Consider the following 20,850-nt stretch of genomic DNA (forward strand, 5'->3'; position numbering starts at 1 on the left):
GGCACTGTTTAATTATTATACCCTATATAAAAGCTAAATGGTTTAGACGCCTGATATTGATTTGGCCACTGTGGATTGCGTAATTTCCGCCGTTTTCTTTCATTCCCTAAGCGACGCGTGTTCTGTTATTTTTCTTTGCCTTCAACGATTACTTTCCTTCATTTATTTTCGGAGAGCCAATCGACCGGTTACCGGCACGGATGATTTTGGACTGTGTATTATTAACTGCCTCTTCCGGTTTCCTTTCCTTACTTCACGTGTTTGATTTAGTTGAGTCAAGCGGTGGAAGACCCCACCACCGAGCAATGGAGACAGTTCTGGATTGGGTCGTGGCAATGAGCAGCAATTGGACTTTTCCCCACCATCTCCGCCTCCATCGGCCTCTCCTTGGAGATTTTCCTGGTCGAGAATTTGAGATCTTCCCCGTGACCACCTCAACGGCGCGCCTCTGGTCGCCACCATGCAGCAAGAGGAGGCCGGCTACGCTGGGGAGGAGTAGTGATGCGGAAGGTCAGGCGACCGAGCTCTTTCTTCCCCGATACGCACAGCCAGCCCGGGCATCACCTCTGGCCCCGGTTGTTTCTTACGCGCAGCCCATGCTGGCCGCTGCGCGCCGCACCCGTACTTCGCCGCCGGGCTGCCGCGCGAGCTCCGCCCTGCGATTTTGTCACCCAGCCCAGCCGCCCTTGCTCGTGGCCCACGCCGCCTGCACTGTGGAGCCGACCACGGTGGCGGTAGGCATCCACGGAGATGCCGGTGGGGGGCACCGGCCTCCTATACGGTGGAGGCGCTGGGGGAAGCTACTTCTGCTTCATCTCTTATCTTCGGCAGGTGATCTCCTCGACAGTGGAGGCGGTGGGGAAGGTGGCTGCTACTACTTCATCGAAGGTAGGCACACCGGGGGATCCTGCCGCGGTGAACACTTGGTACAGGGGCGCCTGAGTCCTTTTTTTTTTCTCTTGCCTTCCTGATCTCTTTCCTCTAATTACTCCTCTGTATTCTCCTCGGCTATCTCCTTTTAGATTATTACCTTACCTTTACCTCTCTGTGTTGTATTGTTCATCTGATTGTTGTGTTTCGACCATGGCATAGAGCATCACTTCCAAACTATTAGACGTGATGCTTGAGAGAAGAGGCTTGATCATTATCTTAATTTAGGACTAGCAAATCTGGAGATAATTAATTTTGTGTGTGTTTTAGCTAACCCTATTTGATATCAAGAACATCTGCACGAGATGGGGGTTCACTGCCATCATCAACACAAGAGGCTGGATGTAACTGTCCGTGCAGTGTGCCGTTGAGTTCTTCAAGTTGTCCGCCTTATTGAGAATTGCAAAACGAGTGTCAACAAGACTTCTACTGGGAAGGTGAGTACAGATTCATAGATTGTATTTTACTCAAAGTATAGATTGGATTGGTTAGTACTTTCTACTTTCCTAAATCATTTATATCCATAAATTGTTATTTGACCAAGAGATTAGCCCCTTTGGTGACCATTTGGGTTACTTGATATAACATGGTAACCTTAGTTTACTCTCAGAAACATGGATAATGATAAAGCAAGTAAAATGCTCTGATTTTCATAAGAAATCATCAGAATATGTTGTATGCAATTGGCAAAAAATATAGAAGTACATCGAGTAGAAGTTTTTACTGAAGTTTTATGAATTGTTATTGCCATCAGTGTTTACAGTAGCTTCATCCAATTTCTATTCTATTTAGTTTTCATTTATGGGTGACCTTTGGGTTTTTCTAGGCCGCCTAGAAAAAATGGGTGGAAGATCATGAGTTGTTTTTTGCAACATTTGTATCACATATACTTCAGGTTTCCGCATGCTTTTTGGAGTATAGATGTAATATCTCTTCAAGTGGATGTTCCAGGTCCTGGTTCAGTTCTGATTTTCAAATGTCCTGAGCCAATGAGTGTTCTTCAGGATTCGAAATCTACTGATATTTACAGCCAGCGCAATATTGGTATGTCCTGCAGTTTTCAGTACTATGACCACTGTATCGACTCCCATAATGTACAAAATCACTCATCATTCTCTCAAGGGTTATTAATTTATGTGCATCCAAGCATTTAGTTCCATCCATGCAGTTTTTTTAGCAGACAATAGTTTCTATTCTATCTGCTGATAAGAAGAGACATCTAGCTTATTTGTGCACTTCACATCTTGCGAAGTTCATAGAAATGGGAAGACATGTGCTTCTTTTTCATTACAGGTTAATATTCATAGTTACAGGTTTTCACAGTAATGGATATTTACAAAAGTAATGTCTCATTCTGAGGATGAAAAGCTTTAGCAGCCAGTCGATAACAATTATTATCGTAAAATCAGCTTATCCCAAAGTTACACTCATCAACTGGGTAACAAGATGTTTCATTCTTGATTTTTGGAATATTGGCTTATCTTTTATTTTTCCAGTTTAGCCGTGCAAATCTGAAAGAAGTGAACCAAAGGTATGGTATTCTGTTCGTGCTGCTGACTAATTTATTTACTTCAGGATGAAGTCAGGATCCTTACTTTTGACTATGTACACAAATTGAAGATGAGGCTCTGAGCAAGTCCCATTTCAGGTACATATTCTTTTTATAATTTTACATGCTCTCTTTTACATCTAAGGGCAGAATCTGAAGCTATTATGTATGCTGTTGGTGCAAACGAAGAAAACTTCTTGAGTAGCGGAAATCTGTTTCGGGTCGTACGTCCAGATGAACATATTATCTAGACCACCGAGCCACCTCGGGATCTCTGCTGCTGACACGTATTCTAGTGTGTATTCTGTAGTACAGACTATTTGCACAGTGCATGGTCCCACAATGACAGCAACGGACTTGTACCAATCAGACGGGCAGGGCCAAACCTGTACATGACGATTCACTATTTCTTGTACCGTGCACTCAAAATCCTGTTCCGGCATCAACAATCTCATTAAATGCACCCATCGTCGCTTCATTGCGACCGTCTTATTCCTTTGGCTCGCTTAGGGTATCTTCAGCCCTCCGAGGCAAACGAAAACAAAAGCAAAGTGATAATTTATATTGACGCAAAATATTGTTTTGTCTGCAGGAACGCAAATGCAGACAAATTTGGTTAAAATGTGTCTGCACGGACGCATCACGTGACTGCACCCTCTGCTTTGGGCCCGTCTCATAGCGACCGTGATCGCTTCGTCTTCTATGGGTCGTAGGGACCGAGGCAGAGGGTGCGGCCGCAGGGCCGGGGCAGGGGCGGCCATGCTGGATCTGCACGCTCACCGTCGCTTGCGCGCTCACCCTCCCCTGAGAAGTGGGAGTGCATGTTCACCATGCACTTCGAGTTTGTCGTCCACATCATCGAGGACCCCCTCAGCCGAAAGAAACTCCCATATCAGTTCACGGATTTTCTCGCCGGCGGGGAGCCGACCCCGTCAACCTGCGGGAAGACAGATGCGGCGAGTGCAGGTGGCCCATCGAGGTTGTTGTTTGACGGGGGAAGGCAAGATGTACCTCAATGCCAGCACCGAGAAGTTTGTTCGCACCCACTATTGGAGGTCAGATACATATGCTGCTCTGCCGCTACGAAGGCGATGGCGACATGAGCGCTGGTGTGTTCGACGACTCACGATTTACCCTTACGCAAGATTTTCCCCACCAGCCACCCACGTCCCTAACCCCGGCACGAATGTCATGTTGTAAAGATTAGTTCTATGCGTGGTGTCAACTATGACCACATCACGGGAAGAGGAGATTTCACATCATCAAACTATAACAACATGCTCTCTTCTCTTCTCGGGATAACCTCCGATCGATTTCTCCGGTGCTCCAATTTTGTTTGCGCACGGAGTACGCTCTGCAGTTGGCTCCGACCCTTGCCCTGCAAAGCACAATGCAATTCCATCCCAAAAATAATCAGACTAAGTTCACGCACCTCTTTGTCTCCTATGAATTACCACCTGGTACACACTGAATTTGGGTATCAAACGCTACTGAATGAAAGTGCTAGCAGTGAAGTATGCATGGCATGGATTCCAGAAGAACGGTATGAATGCACGACCACAAATAAATCTCGAACAACAGTTACCAAGGCACTGACAATTTTGTCCAACTAGGAACTTCTAGAAGCTTCTGGGTCAACTTTGAGAGTCAACTGTTCTGGATCGGCCGGGCACTCGCAACAAGATCTGGTGTTCCCCCCAATAGGTTTTCCTTGCATCACAAACTTGAATGGTAAAAACATTGCTCGTGCCAGCAAGCATCCATGTGAACAATTGACCATTTACTTACCCCACACCCAGGGTTCAGCCTGCTCTTGCATTGTCTTCGACCTTCCAGGGTTCAGCCTGCTCTTGCCATACCTTACGCCGAACCCATGTTCCTTGTAGAATTCATACGCCTTGCTCAGTGAATCGAATGTCATGCTCGACAACATGCTTTCCTCGCTTCTTAGGGTAACTACGAATTAATTTCTCCAATGCACCAATTCTGTTGGCACAAGGAGTGTGTTCCGCAGCGTTTGCCTGAACCCTTACCTTGCATAGCGCAACAGAGATCCACCCCACGAAAACAAATGTAAGTGTCCCGTTCCTGCACCTCCTGTATATCCTACATGCTTACCAAAACCGTTATGTCTCTACTCTCTAGTGGTATGCAATAATTGCATCTTTTTACCATCGACATTGGTAGTAAATAATTACATCTACATTGCCAACACTGAAAGTTTATGCAAAGAAAACAAGACGGACTGAAGTTGACAGTGTAGTATGGAATTCCACAATGAAAGCTAGAATGTTTGATCTGCACGCACGAAAACAAGATTTACTCAACTAAAACTTAAGCAGGAACTCGCCGTTTAATCCAGCCTGGAGCTTCTGGGACTATTCTAAATCTGCCCCAACCTCCTCTTCCCGTTCACCCTGCCGCGGCCATGCTCTCTCTGCATCCGAGCAATTGCTCTGAATTTTCTTAGCCGCGGCCCGACGCTGACAGCATCGTCGTCTCCCGGTGCCTCCGCCACAGCCCACGGCAGCTACCACACTAACCGCCCCCTCCTCCTCTATACGAACTACAGAGCCTGGATCCATAATGGCAGCCCCCGCGCTCGAGTCACCGAATCAAACCGGGACAGGTCGAGGAGAAATTCTCGCAATCAAATTCGCAATCCAGGCTTCCTACCAACGTAGGCAAATACTACGGGATGCCAAGCACAAGACGTACCAACCTTTCAACCGGATCGATTGGGAAATCCATGGCTCCAACCTCCAGGAATAGGCGGCGAAGCTGCCCGCCTCCGCATCCGCCGCCGTCCCTAACCCCCTGCAACCCACGCGGATTCCAAATCTTGGACCAGCAGTACAGATTTTCTCAATTTTTCTGCTCCACCGGCTCAAGAAAATGGTCGTTAACTCTACTGACAGCAGAGCTCAACCAGAGCATTAATTCCTATACGTACCGACGAACAGTGCGCACAACTCGCTGGTATATTTCATTTTCAGCGAGATGAGCTCGCCTGACAATATCTGACAAAACAGATCTCCACGCAAAAGTGGATGGTCCAGATAGTATGGAATTTTTGACAAAAGAGACCACCTGCGCGAGTGAATTGTCAAAAAGGACCACCTCCGAAAATTATTGTCAAAAAAGACCACCTACACCGTGGCGGCACGCGTGCCAGGCGACACGTGTCGCCTGCCACCACAGCCGGAGGCGGCAGGGCCTGCCGCCATAGGCAACGGCGGCATGTCCATATTGTGCTGATCTATGAATAGTAGCCCATTTTGATTTTTTTTTAAAATATCTCAAAAAATTCGAAAAAATACCTACATGTAGCTAACTCTATGCACTACAATCGTACAAAAATTCACTGTAAAATACGTTATATTTTGGGCTCAGCAAAAAAGACAAATTCAACAAATTTTGTATCTAGCGTGCACTGTTCATCGATCAGGAGACTATTCATTGATCATTGTGGACATGCTGCCAGGGGCAACGGCGGCAGGCCCTGCCGCCTCCGGCTGTGGCGGCACGCGACACGTGTCACCTGGCATGCGTGCCGCCACGACGTAGGTGGTCCTTTTTGACAATAATTTTCGGAGGTGGTCCTTTTTGACAATTCACTCGCGCAGGTGGTCTCTTTTGTCAAAAATTCGATAGTATGATCATCTGGTGATATGAGCCGAAACGCCGCGTCCCTTGAGTAGTACTCCCTCCTTCTCAGGGCATAAGGCGTATATTTTTTTGCACACTTATTAAGGAGAGTTGATGCATCGTTAGGCAGGAGAGAAAATATCAGTTAACTTCCTTTCCTGCCCCTGCATGCAGCCCGAAGCACCTCCTTAATTCTCTCTCCTTAACTTCCCTGCCTCTTCGGTTTCCCCTTCTTGCCGGCTGCCTTCTCCACGTTGCTCCCTTCTCTCTCTCCAGCACCGGACCTCCATTGATGGAGAGGGCGATCCATGGAACAGATTTCTGCCCAACCAGAGAGGATTACATGAACACCGGTTGGTCAGAACGTAGTGCCACGGATCAGCACGAATTTGCACGGTGTAGATCGAGATCAGATGCGAAGATGTGGTCTTGGCGCCATGGTTTCAAATCCATGTCGAAATTTTTGACGGCCTATAAAAGCTTGGCGCCATGGTTGCTTTGCTCATTGTCTCTTTCGTGTAGTCCTGCTTCTTCTACCTCAATTCATGGCGCAGCTCGACCTGAACGATCCCATCGACTGGGATGCTCTTGATGATTTCGATGGGGAGGCCAGGGAACTTGCAGGAGATTTTTTCTTTGGGATGGAGAGCGACGGAGGTAAACTTATTGATTTTGTTCTGTTATTTCAGTTGGAGACGGAGTGATTCAATTCTTACAAGTTTCTCTGTTTTGAGCAGATGAGGATAGCAATGTTGATGAGCCAGAGCAGATGCTGGACTTTAATTCATCGACGGACGGGGGGAACGGTGGACGACGGCGAACTCTCGGCCTCACCGGTCTGCGATCAGCTCAGAGGTGGAACTCGGAGGTATCAGGCGGTGGCGGACACGGTCTAGGACGTGGCCCGCTGTACGTGGGCGAGACAAGCAGTGCTGCAGCTCGCCGTGCCGCGGGCGACTCAAGCGGCGACGGAGCTGACCGTGGCGCACAGTTCACGGGTGACTCAAGCGCCGACGGAGCTGGCCGTGGTGCACAGTTCACGGGCGACTCAAGCGGCGACGGAGCTGGCCGTGGCGCACAGTTCACGGGCGACTCAAGCGCCGACGGAGCTGGCCGTGACAGTGGTGACGGAGGTGACGGTGAGGCTCAACTCGTGCCCTTCCCTCTGTTCGACGGCGTCTTCATGTTCACTAGTCCCTCCGTCGCCGCACGAGCCCGTGGACGTGCTGGGCAGCCTGGGCGCGGAGCTGCTGGACGAGGCGCTCGTGGGCGTGGACGCGGAGCTCCTGGGCTCGGAGCAGCAGGACGAGGCGCTCGTGGGCGTGGACGCGGAGCTCCTGGGCGCGGAGCAGCAGGACGAGGCGCTCGTGGGCGTGGAGCTCCTGGGAGGGGACGCGGTGGCCGTGGAGGTGCCGATGGTGGCCATGACCAGGAGAACGATGGGCAAGATACGGAAGCTGAGCAGAACGGAGGAGAAGATAGCGATGTCCGCAGCACCATCCATGTCCGCAACAATGTCCACATCGAACTCCGCAGCACCGCCCATGTCCGCAGCACCGTCCATCTCTGCAGCACCACCCATCTCTGCAACATCGTCCATCTCCGCAACAATGTCCACATCCGCAGCACCATCCATCTCCGCAACAATGTCCACATCCGCAGCACCATCCATCTCCGCAGCATTGGCAATCTCCGCACCAATATCATCTGAAAGTTCGTTATCTAGGTTGTCCATCCACTCCTCGAAAGTACTATGCACATCATTAAGCCACTGCATACAAAAAGTACAACTAACTTAGCATACATGTTCTTGAACATATGCAAATTGGAGAGATGACCAGAGGCTGGCATATGCAAATTGACGCTAGCACATACCTCCATGTTCATTGTGTGTTCCTCCCTGAATTCATTGTCCTGCAAGATGAATTGTTCCACGTCTAGGGTTGGGATGCCCTGCACCCTCGGTAGGGTTCCACCATTGCCGGTCATGGCCAGGTCGCTGCCCATGGCAGGAACACTGGAACCACAACCTTCCTCCATCGCTCGGACGGCAGGGGAGACCAGGAACACGGCGGCTAGCGCCACCAACGCCGCCCCCACCACCATGAGCGCCGCCGCCCTTTGGAACTGAACTGCCACAGCCGCCATGATCTATAGGGAGTCCGCAAGAAGAAAAGAATGGGAGAAAGGGCAAGAGGAAGTGGGCGAGTGAAGGGGAGAGGATCCCTGCCACGGCCACCATGATCTATAGGGAGTCTGCGAGGCGGCGGCAGTAATTCGGCGCAGGAGTCGAAGAGATAGTCGATGACGCGAGCGACTCGAGGAGGAAGACGGGCGTGTGCGGCCTGGGATCGGAGGGGCAATTTGGGAAACCGTCGGGAGGGAGAGACCTGGCGCCTTAAGCCTTGATCAAAAAACAGAAAATTTTATACGCCTTATGCCCTGAGAAGGAGGGAGTAGCTTTTATCTTCTTTTACTATATGTGCAATAATGCAACATTTACTGCATGTTTATGCATCCATATTAGCCTCTTATCTAGGAGCTTCTTATTTATAACGTGCATCCCATCTTAAATGGGCAGTTAGCGCAAATTCCAATATTAATACCCGGTTATTAATATGGCCCTAGGCCCTAGCTCAATCCGAGCTTGTAGTGTTGCCTCGACCACCGCCCATGCAGTAGCCCCAAGGAGAGTGTCACGGATAAACCATGGAAGCTGCGAGCAGTGCGTGGGACAACAGTCAGACGGTTGGTTTCAAGGTTGGCGCCGTCGTCAAGGAGGCTCAAGCAGGCTCTGTTCTCGGTGGCCCTGACGCATGTGCTCTGGCTCACATATGGTTTTGAGGCTGCAATTTGGTTAACAGGTTGTGTATCCATTCGAAATCATTCAGTGATAGAGCATGTTGTTGGGTTTAAGCATGTTTTGGATGTCAGCATTGAGAGAATACACCAAAATTCCTTTTCTAACTTGAAAATTATAAAGTATACTTGATTGCACAAGATGGCACCTTATAAAAAACTGAGCATTGACCAAGTATTTTGGTTGTGCCATATATTGTTATACTATACCTGATGTTCCCTTTCTGAAAATAAGATGGGACAAGTGAGCATTCACTGTATGTTGATATTAACCTGCAGGTTCCTGCAATACATGTTTCTCAAATGACTGAGCTGAAATCTAGAAGTTTGTGTGCACGGTAGCAATCTTTTTCACTTTACCACGAAAAGGCCTGACCTTTTGTCCATCTAGCTTTTTTAAATTATTTTAGACCTTTTGTCCATCTAGATGTTGTACTAAGGTTGACACCCAATATCATCAGCTAGATAGACAATCTGAACTATAGCTACTTTGGCGGCTCAGGAATGATGTAATCGGTTAGATAGTTTGTTTTCTCTCTTTCAGTAATGGTTGGCATCACTACATGTGATACATATCGAGTTACAATTCCTTATGTTGTGCAGCAACAGTGTATGTTGAATTTGTATAATTTAAGGCTGACAACTTTCACATAACTACGAACCATTGCCAAATTTGTTCTAGGATATAGGTTGCCTGATACATCTTTTCACTCTGTGGTACTTCTACATGAGCTGTAATGTCAGGCTTCATTTTTAATTGTCACTAAAGGTTCAGATAACCTAGCCTTGCTTTGACATGTGTCAGCAACCTTGGGACGTATATCCCCTAGCAAAGCCTAGCACCGCGAAACTACTCAGGCACCTAGACCTACCAGAATACCTATCTTATGTTCTCTCACATCGATCAAAGCCTCCATAGACAGAAAGGAAACTCCTCTACCACACATCTCCACCGTCATTCTTCAGGTAAAATGTTCTACACCTATCAGAATCACACTCCAAACTAAAATAGGTAACATGAAGCACTCAAGCAAAATTGGTAGAATCACACTCCAAACTAAAATAGGTAACATGAAGCACTCAAGCAAAATTGGTTAACACCACGGGCGCGGCGTGCCGCCGCGCCTATGCTTCCTAGTATTCATCATGCACGGCCGAATACGGCAAGAGAATACCCCGATTGCCATCGACCTGGACGAGACTGATTGGTCCAACTATCATGAGCATCTGTAGCCAATGTGGATTTCCGCTTAACTTCTTCATAGATGCCATACTATCTAATTCTAGCAATAGCTTCCCTTCGCGAGATCGCACTGATGGGCTGACACGAGCCATCCTGGTCTCCTGCCGCGCATCAACATCCTGGCAGCCTCGCTTGCTCTGCATTGCACACCGAAGCAAAATAATGGCACATCCCGGCAGGAAACCTCCATGGTGATCGCGAAGAACCACACCACCTCCTCCAAAGGGTTTTATCGAGATCTTTCGCTCCCTGCCAAAGGAGGAAGGCTCCATTGCGCATGCATCGCTGGTGATGGGGGAATAGGAGATCGCTTCATGGTAGTTCATTCGTCCACGAGGAACATAGTCCGAAGCACTGTGAGCTCCAGGTCATCAATGCATGCCGCATCCCTAATACTCCCTCTCTCACAGTTTATAAGGCGCGCGCGTACTTCTAGGTCGCAAATTTGATTAAGTTGGCATTAGTTATATGTTATAAAAATTATATCATTAGAAGTTTAGATGTTCTACTTTCTAATGATATAATTTTTACATTATATAATTTAAAATATATAGGTTAAATTAACGATCTAGGGATACGCGCGCGCCTAATAAACTGTGAAGGAGGGAGTATCATTTCTCGCATATCACATTTATGCCATGAGGCATTATGCCTAACGCCAACTCTTTGTCATACACTTTGCCAAACCAGTCCAGCATCCTGAAGGGGGAGAACGCAAACTATAGTTTATCACTAGTAGAAAATGGGGCATCCATCTAAGCCTTTGGTACCGGTTCCCTTACGAACCGGTACCAAAGGGGTCATTTGCACCGGTTTGGGGCCTCAGGCGGGCGAGGAGCTCTGGCACCGGTTCATGAGGGGTTTTCGTACCGGTTCGTGTTACGAACCGGTACGAAAGGTCTTCGGCCAGAATTACAGGCGCGTGTGGGACCAGGGCTGGACCTTTCGTACCGGTTCGTAACACGAACCGGTACCAAAGGGTGCCACCTATATCATCACATCGCGAGCCCGTCCCTGGCTGTTCTTCATCTCATTTTTCTCTTCTTCTCCTCTCACACTTTTTTGCACCTCTCACACTTCAACAAATCTCTATTTTTTCTCCACCATTTTAACAAGATTAAGGGCATACATCTATCCAAGGGTTAGCAATATCATCCTTCCTTCCGGCGTTCCTAATTTAGCTCATTTCTTTGGTAGTTTTAACTCGTACTATTTTTCTAGTGCTAGCAAGGTGTTCGATGAAATGCCTAAGTTAGGGATTTTATTTTTTTATATGCAATTTAAGCTGAAATTATGGTATGTTTTGTAGGTTTTAATTAGTATCATCCCCGTCCTCACCGCCGTCGATCGCCAGCGTCGTCCCCTAGCCACCACCGTACCACCTCGGTGAGCCTCTTCTTTTTTATAAATTTTTTTTAGTTTTATGTGATGAACTTGAATATTAATTAAGTTGGTCACTCATATATCCACGATGTTGTGTAATTAATGATTTTTGATATACATATAAAATGCAGATGAGTCGACAATGGATGTACGGTGACCGGTGCCATCCCGAGTTCATTAATGGTATGCATTATTTTCTCAACGTGGCTGAGGCAAACAGGCGTTCGAATGGTTTCATCTATTGTCCATGTAGTTCCTGTAAGAATATGAAGGATTACTCTACCTCAAAGATCATTCACGTCCACCTGCTGGAGAACGGTTTCATGCCCAGCTATAATTGTTGGACCAAGCACGGAGAAAAAGGGGTTATATTGGAAGACAACGAAGAAGAAGAGGATAGTGACAACTATCCTATATTCACTGAAGACGGTGATAGTAGAATGGGGGAAGACGAAGCTGAAGAAGAGCCCATTTTTTATGAGCTGATTTTTGATGACCCGGATGACCCATTGTGAAGCTATGTGCGTTCCTCAATGCAATTTCTCAGAAGGTGATCAATCCACTTACTCTACAAAATTTACAGAAGGATGTGGTCCAATGTCTAGTCAGCTTCGAGTTGGTGTTCCCACCATCCTTCTTCAATATTATGGCACATCTCCTAGTTCACCTGGTCGAAGAGATTGGCGTTCCCGGTCCTGTATTTCTATACAACATGTTCCCCTTTGAGAGATTCATGGGAGTTTTAAAGAAGTACGTTCATAACCGTTCTAGGCCAGAAGGAAGCATATCCAAGGGCTATGGAACAGAGGAGGTCATTGAGTTTTGTGTTGACTTTATTCCTGACCTTAAGCCGATCGGTGTTCCTGAATCGCGCTATGAGGGGAGACTGCGTGGAAAAGGCACGCTAGGAAAGAAAGCAACAACGTGTATGGACGGACATTCTTTCACTCAAGCACACTACACAGTTCTACATAATTCCATCTTGGTGGCTCCGTACAAAGAGGAACACAAGGATATCTTACGCTCTAAATACCCGGAGCAACGTGAAGATTGGATTGATGGAGAACACATGAAGACTTTCGGCGGTTGGTTGCAAACACGTCTCATGAATGTCACTGATGACGAGCAGCTGTACTTGTTGGCCAAGCAACCATCTTCGACTGTATCGACTTTTCAAGGGTACGAGATTAATGGGAATACATTTTACACGTTCGCCCAAGACAAAAAGAGCACAAACCAAAATAGTGGTGTCCGCTTTGATGCAGAAGATGACAATGGGAACAAGGTCACATATTATGGGTACATAGAGGAGATATGGGAACTTGACTATGGACCTAATTTCAAGGTCCCTTTGTTCCGGTGCAAATGGTTCAACCTGAAAGACGGGGTACAGGTAGACCCGCAGTACGGAATGACTACAGTGGATCTCAAGAATCTAGGGTACGACACCGAACCATTCGTCCTAGCCAGTGAAGTGGCTCAGGTTTTTTATGTGAAGGACATGTCTAGCAAACCGAAAAAAGAAAAGAAAGGCAAGAGGACACATCATACGATGAGCCAAAGCGGCACATAGTTCTTTCAGGAAAAAGAAACATCGTGGGAGTAGAGGACAAGACCGACATGTCAGAAGATTATAATAAGTTTGATGATATTCCACCCTTCAAGGTAAAAACTGGCCCAAGCATCATCTTAAATAATGAAGATTGTCCATGGTTGCGTCGATGTCGTTGCCTATTCGACGGTACTCCAGAGGAGGGATCCTCATGGAGGGGAGAAGAAGTAGGGGCCATAGGGCGGAGAGTCCTCGGGACGGTGGTAAGCGATTTACCTAGCTTCGGACCACCTGCACGATGGCAAGGCCTACTGCTGCTTGTCTGGAATTATCTGGGCGCTTTCGCGTTGTTACAATGAGTTGTGATCGTGCCTCTAGGGCTCCCGGGATCCGGCTTATAAAGGCGCACGGATCTAGGGTTTACATGGAGAGTCCTAGCCGGATTACAGGTTGCCTAACTACGGTTCAATATCTTGCCGTGTACGTCAAGGATCCGCCTTCCATCTACGTCTTACTGGATCCGGATTCCTTATGGGCCACCACGGATCCGGCTTCCTCCGAAGGTCGGTTAGGATCCGGCTTACTGATCCTGGGCTGGACTTCATCCTTCATGATCAACAGCAACTAGGCCGCCCGATGGGCCACATGCCACATCACCATCTATGGGCCACCCGGGCTTGCCGGATCTAGGCACTGTCGATGGTACACCCATGAAGTATACCCACAACAGTAGCCCCCAGAGTTCTCCGAGTTTCACCTCCTGTTTCCGCCTTGCTAACGCTTCATGAATTCCGGCAATTTTGGTAACGCGGAGAAACTTGAAGAACTCAACCTTCACATTTTCTTCTTTCCCAACTTTTGGTCGGAAAATACCATCATCCTGCGGGACTTCATCCATCGACAGCATATAACATGTCTCTGGGTTACTCCCTTGCATGCGGACAAGAGTTTGCTTATCTTCACGCTGCTACCCGGAACCTTAAAAGATTCAAACGGTTCCTCCAAACTTGGCGCCATTTTCGCGCGATTTGAGCAGTAAACTAGCCTTAGCCGTTTTTACTGCCTAGGGTTTTCGACACGTGTCGCTCATCCAACGGTGCGACGCTTGCGTTCCGACCACAGGATGCGGAGCACGAATCTCTTCCCTCGGCCTATAAATATCCACCGTCTACCATAATTACCTCATTCGCACCCCATTCCCTTCTCAGCGCAGCGCCGCCTCCGAGCTCTTCCTCCGCCGTACCGGAGTCTGCCGGAATCTCGCCGGAGTTTCGCCGGAGTCACTTCGCCACCGTGCGGTGTTCTTCTTGTTCTTAACTTCAGCGAGCCACCGCGCCAAAACCTCGTCGCCGGTGACTCCGACCACCGCGGAAACCATTCCGGTAAGCTCTTGAGCTTCGTCTTCGCACCGTAGTTGGTAGGGATGAGTCTAGGGTTTCAGCTCTGGATCCGACTAAGCTAGCTTTTCCGCCATTGTTTTTTCTTCAGATGTCTTCTTCGACTCCGCCTCCTACATCCGAGCCAATGATGGCAACACCCCTCTCCTCCGCTCCTCCCCCCTTTGTCCCAGTTCAGCTGGAACCTTCCAAGGATTCTGGCAAGAACGTCGAGGGAACATCCACTAACCCGGAGAAAGCCACCGGAGCAGACCAAACAAAGCAGAAGGCGGAAGAAGCGGCCGCCAAAAAATCCAAGGCTCGCCAGCGAGACAACGAAGCCAAGGGGAAATGGTGGCCCTGCACCACCACCGTAACAGAGGTCAACAACCTCGAAGCGGAGGGATTCCTAAAGCCCGGATCCTGGCGGACAGTTCCGGGTTCTCTGGCTCCAGCTCCCGAGGCCAGAGAGATGGTGGTGACCAAGGCACTTGTGGAGCGCGGCTTCTCATTTCCTCCGAGTGATTTCTTCTCGGAAATCTTGAAGGAGTATGGGCTCCAGCCCCACAACATATCCCCAAACAGTGTCTTGGCGATCAGCAATCATGTTACCCTTTGCGAGGGCCATCTCCGGGTACCTCCAAAACTTCCTCTATTTCAGTACTATTTCTCCGTCAAGAAGGAGAAAATTCCTAAAGCTTCCGAGTTGGCCACCGGCGGGTCAATAACCTTTATGCTCCGCCCTAGCCGCGTCTACCTCCAACCGACCGCCACGAATCCGCACGATATTGGTCGGGAGGTTTCTTCTATTTGAAGGACGTTTCCGACCCAGCGAGCGAGAGGGTGCTGCCGCCCTTCAAAAAATAGCCCCGCCAGCGAGAATCCGGCCTGGACGCAATGTCCTCACCTTTCCGAGTCGCCTCAGCTGACTCGTGCAGTTAGGCGGATCTGCAAGCTGACGGAAGAAGGTCTGTTGGGGAAGGACCTCACCATGTCCTGGTTCGCCAAGCGGATCCAACCACTTCAACATCGGGACCGCCTGATGTTCCAATACACGGGGCGCGACGATCCTATGCGCGCTTCTAAGGACAACCTCTCTGCCGACGCCATCGACAAACGGATCCGACTCCTCATCAAGATTCCGCGTGATCTTCATATTCACATGTGTAACAAGGACAGCCACACCAACAGCTCCGGGACCGCGGTACGTTACCTTGACCCACCTGTCGATTCCTTTATACTCTGAATTTTGTCTAAATATTGGCTTGGTAACAAAGCTCGAATCCCTCGAGGAGGGCAAACTCGGAACTCTCCTCCGGGTCCCTCAAGCGGGCAACACTGACCCGGAAGCCGCATCTGAGGCGGAGGCCCCCGAAGCTCCGCGCCCCTCCAAGAGGAAGAGAGCTGCTCCCTCCAGCCCTGCAGCCAAATGTGCCCGCGAGGTGCCTAGCACCGCGGCTACCCGTAAGGCAGAGGCGGAGAAGAAACGCCTCAAGCTTATCAACACCAGCAACCGTGCTCAACCCAATATCCAGCAATTTTTTATACCAACTGGGTAAGCGTCTGGTTTCCGTCAAAAGATCTTGTTGCTGCTGTGAATCAACATACACTAACTTGTTATGCCTCTCTTTCTTATATTGCAACAAAAGCTCCGGAAGCCAGGCCCCCAAGATCACCAAGAAGAGGGTGAAGCCCTCTCCGGCTTCTGTGCCCGTCACACCGGAAGTGGAGGTTCCGCCCAAGGCCTCCTCAACCGCCAAGCCGGATCCCAAGGATGTCATCAATCTTGATGATCTTCTGGAGGATCCAACTGCCGAGTCCGACAAAGGCGAGTCTGGCAAGGGCGCATCCTCACCTGCACCTCCGCCTGAGCAGCCCATTGTTACCTCAACTGACGCTCCGGCTGACAAAGTTGAGAGAAAGCTAACCTTGAGCGGCGCCACTGGCACGCCCCAAACTCGTCCTCACTTCTTTCCGATTCTGCAAAAGGTCCCCCTTTCACAGCGCCACGTGGAGATCTCCGCCCTGATGGATCAGGTGTGGGGGCCTGCGAACACGGAAGAGCAAGAACTAAACAAGCTTGAGAGCGGTATCAAAGCTTTTTTCGCCAACCACAAGAATGTGCGTCAGGTAACACCAGCCCCCAGGCATTGGTTAATGCATTTTTTTCCGAGTAACATGTATGAGCCAATGTCTTGAACTGTTGATTGTAGCGGAAAATCAAAATTTTCACATGCTAAAGATTTTAACTTCCGTCCAGCCCCCAAAAGTTTGAATTTCCGTCTAATCCTTAAACTGCTTTCACAGAACACGCGGAAGCTGCACGATGACTTGCGCACCCATGTGCTGGAGCAGAAGAAGGAGATTGAACTGCTTCAAACCAGGGACGCGGATAGTCAGAAGGCCATCGCGCAGCTGGAAACCCGCCTCAAGGGTTATGAAGGTAATAACTCCGAGTGAGCCCCCAGTGTCGTTGCCTAATCGACGGTACCCCGGAGGAGGGATCCTCACGAGGGGGAGAAGAAGTAGGGGCCATAGGGCGGAGTGCTCTCGGGACGGTGGTACGCGAGTTACCCAGCTTCGGAACACCTGCACGATGACAGGGCCTACTGCTGCTTGTCTGGAATTATCTGGGCGCTTTCGCGTTGTTACAATGAGTTGTGGTTGTTGCCTCTAGGGCTCCCGGGATCCGGCTTATAAAGGCGCACGGATCTAGGGTTTACATGGCGAGTCCTAGCCGGATTACAGATAGCCTAGCTACGGTACAATATCTTGCCGTGCACGTCACTGATCCGCCTTCCTTACACGTCGTACCGGATCCGGGTTCCTCATGGGCCTCCATGGATCCGGGTTACTCCTAAGGTCGGTACGGATCCGGCCTGCTGATCCTGGGCTGGACTTCTTCCTTCATGATCAACAAAGAATCGGGCCGCCCGATGGGCCACATGCCTCATCACCGTCTGTGGGCCACCCGGGCTTGCCGGATCTAGGCACTGTCGATGGTACACCCATGAAGTATACCCACAACAGTAGCCCCCAGAGTTCTCCGAGTTTCGCCTGCAGTTTCCGCCTTGCTGGTCCATCATGATCTTCGGCAAACGTTGGTAACGCGGAGAAACTTGAAGAGCTCCAACTTTGCATTTTCTTCTCTTTCCAACTTATAGCCGGAAAATGCTCCCATCCCACGGGACTTCATCCATCGACGTTCCAAAGAACATTTCCGGGTTACTCCCTGCTCGAATGAGAGACAACTTATCTTCACGGAATTACCCGGAATCTTAAAAGACTCAAACGGCTCCGGAAATCCTTCATCTTCAGATCATACTTAACAACGGAAGTTCCACATTTCCCGCGCACAACTTCCTCATTTCCCGCGCTAAATCTTCGCAGATGCAAATCTTCAGCCGGAATTTTCGGGAGTGCAGGGTTAAGTTACCTCCACGTCGTTTTACCGCAGTTGACCTAAACACGTGTCATCCATCCAACGGCGTGACCGTTCAGTTTCCACCGTTGGATCCGGATCCCGAATCTCCGAGCGCGGCCTATAAATACTCCGCGGCCCGGTAAAAATCCATTCTTTTCACCCCTTCGCACCACATCGTCTTCCTCCTCACGCCGCGCCGCCCGCCAGATCTTGATTCCGGCGAGCTTCGCCACGGTGAACTTCGCGCGCCGCCGAACCAAGGCTCCCCTCGCGCCAAGATTCCCACGTTTGAACGAGAAATTCGCTCCGCCGCCGATTCGTGGTCACGCGGGACGATTTCCTTCAAGTTCGGCGACCTCATCTTCGCCGGAGTTCCGTCGAGCCACCGCGCCATTAGCGGTAAGTACGCCGGCCTTGTAGAAGACAACCTAGTGTAGAAGATAGACTTAGTGATCCGGGTACTCAAACACTTTGTATGGGTGCAGCCGGAAGCATGCCACTCGAATCGTCACTTTGTACTGGTAGTTCTTCGAGTAGCCCGGATCCCAATCAAATAGAACCCATATGCCCGGATCCCATATCATTCCTGCCACCATATGTTTCCGACATCAGACTAGCTCAACCTTTTTCCGCATCTTCCAGCACCGCTCCAGGCCGGATTCCTACCCTCCAAGAGCTCCAAGAAGAACTCGAGGGACAAGCTCGGATGGCAGCAAAGGTGCAGGAGGCGGAAAACAAGAAGGCGTCCAAGGCCCGGATCCGCGAAGGAGAACGGGGTCAATGGTGGCCTTGCGCAACTACCGACGTGGAGCTTAGAGAGCTCCAGAACGAGGGCATGATCTCCTCACATTGGAGTTTCACTCGTGACTCCGACGTCCCCAAGCCAGAACCCGGAGAAATCGTCATGACCAAGGCTTGTGTGGAACGCGGGCTGTCACTTCCCTGTTCGGAATTTTTTCTCTCCATCCTCAACACCTACGGGCTCCAGCCCCACAACATCTGCCCAAATTCATATCTTCTTTTTTCCAACTTCGTGACTCTCTGCGAAGGACATCTTGGGATCCGGCCTGACGTCAAGTTATGGCAGTTCTTTTTCCGAGTGAAGAAAGAAACCAAGGACAAAGCAATGGTGAACTGCGGAAGCATGACTTTTATGCTCCGCCCTAGTCGCATGTATCCTCCTCATGACTCGCACGAATCCGTCCGGTATTGGAACGCCGGATGGTTCTATGAGAAAAACGCCTCAGTTCCGGATGTCCATAAAGGCCTGCCCCAGTTTATCAACGAACCTCCGGAAGAGCTTGCAAGCTGGAGCTTCGTCCCTTCGCTCGCCCAGACCCCGATCTTGGAGAAGGCAGCACGGAGAATCTCCTGGCTAGTCCACGACGGACTGACTGGAGCCCAGCTCACCCTCAGCTGGTTTTCCCGGAGAATCCAGCCTCTACGCTACAACGCACGCTTGATGTGTGCTTATACCGGGGCGGACGATCTCCTCCGGGTCACCCGCCACGATCTTCCGGCCGACTCCCTGAAGAGAAGGATCAAGACTTTGGTGAAGATTCCCAGGGGCCAACAGGTCCCGGAACTGATCAAGGACATCTATACAAACGACCAGTGTCCTCCGGTAAGCTTTGTTCTTTTCGTTGCTTCAAACTTCACAAGTTTTTTGATGTTATCTCTAATCTTTGTTTATTTCTTCCAGCTCAACACTTTGGCGGAGGAGAACTTCCGCACCATTCTTCGTGTTCCCGTTAGCGGCGACGCGGCGGAGGAGGCTCCGGAAGACGACGAGGAGGAAGAGGACCAGGCACCCCGCAAGGCGGCCCCTCGACCTACAAAGCGTCCCCGCGCCAAAGCTTCCGGCTCTGAAGCCGGAGCTAGCGGCGAGGCCTCCGCCAAGAAGCCGAAGACGACAAAACCACCTCCACTAGACTCAAGGAAAGCGGAGCGTGCGCGTCTAAGAATGCTCTCGACAGCTGGCCAGGGCACACGCCCCATCATCCCCGGCGCCCCGTAAGTTTCCGAGCATGATGCAATTTTAACTTAGCGAAATTATCTCTTGTCTAAACCCTTTCACTTGTTTGCAGGAATCCGAAAACCGCTGCCACGCGGACCACCAGCCAGGAGCCCATCACAAAATACATGAAGAAATCTCCGGCTGTTGGTCCCTCTACTCCAGTTCCACCAAGCGTCTCCCACCCAACTCCCCAACCGTCGCCCCCTCAGGCTGATCCATCTCCCCCACCTGCCGCAAACACTCCGCCGGAAATAATTCCGGTTAGCAGCGGGCATGCGGGCGAAGAAGATCCTAAGGCCAAAGGCCCTGCCCAAGAAGAGGCGGAAAAACAAGGCCAAGGAGAGGTTGAAGTAACTTCTTCCGAGAAAGCTGGAGAGGGCGCTGGCGACATGGTCGTTTTTCCGAAGAACTTTGGAGATCCGGCTGACACCACTTCCACCCCCAAGGCGTATGCCACTAAGTTTTTCAACAAGCTGACTGAAGCGGAGAAGTGGGAGCTTGAACAAGACCTGCTCAACGCCATGCTGAACAACGCCTGGGGGAAGCCTGATTCCAGGACATCGGAAATCCAGGACTTCAAGAAAAACGTTGGCCAGTTCTGCGATCAACTTATCTGCAAGCAAAAGGTACTCCCAGTAGCCCCCAAGCATGTAGGCGGAAACTCAAAAAGTAGTTAGCGCTTAGATGCTTAGAGAAAGATTACTTCCGGGAAAGTTTTTTAGAATGGACTAGTAGCCCCCAAGCATTATGGCGGAAAAGTTCCGGCAATGATGCTTTAAAAGAAACCACTTGTACAGGCGGAATTTTTACTCCTGCACTGTTTAAATTTTACAGGAACAAAGAAAGCGCCGCACTACGAGCTGCACAAG

At 49.8% G+C, this 20,850-nt stretch overlaps 1 long non-coding RNA gene across 1 annotated transcript; it reads left to right on the top strand.

Moving 5' to 3' along the window:
- The first annotated feature begins 1,906 nt into the window (after positions 1 to 1,906).
- On the top strand, positions 1,907 to 9,127 carry LOC139832238 (uncharacterized). The gene is made up of 3 exons (XR_011747020.1): positions 1,907 to 2,368; positions 2,506 to 2,578; positions 8,781 to 9,127. It is a non-coding gene; the product is annotated as an uncharacterized lncRNA (long non-coding RNA).
- Positions 9,128 to 20,850: the final 11,723 nt, after the last annotated feature.

This window comes from Lolium perenne, chromosome 6 (genome assembly GCF_019359855.2).
Source record: "Lolium perenne isolate Kyuss_39 chromosome 6, Kyuss_2.0, whole genome shotgun sequence".
Classification (NCBI taxonomy): Eukaryota; Viridiplantae; Streptophyta; class Magnoliopsida; order Poales; family Poaceae; genus Lolium; species Lolium perenne.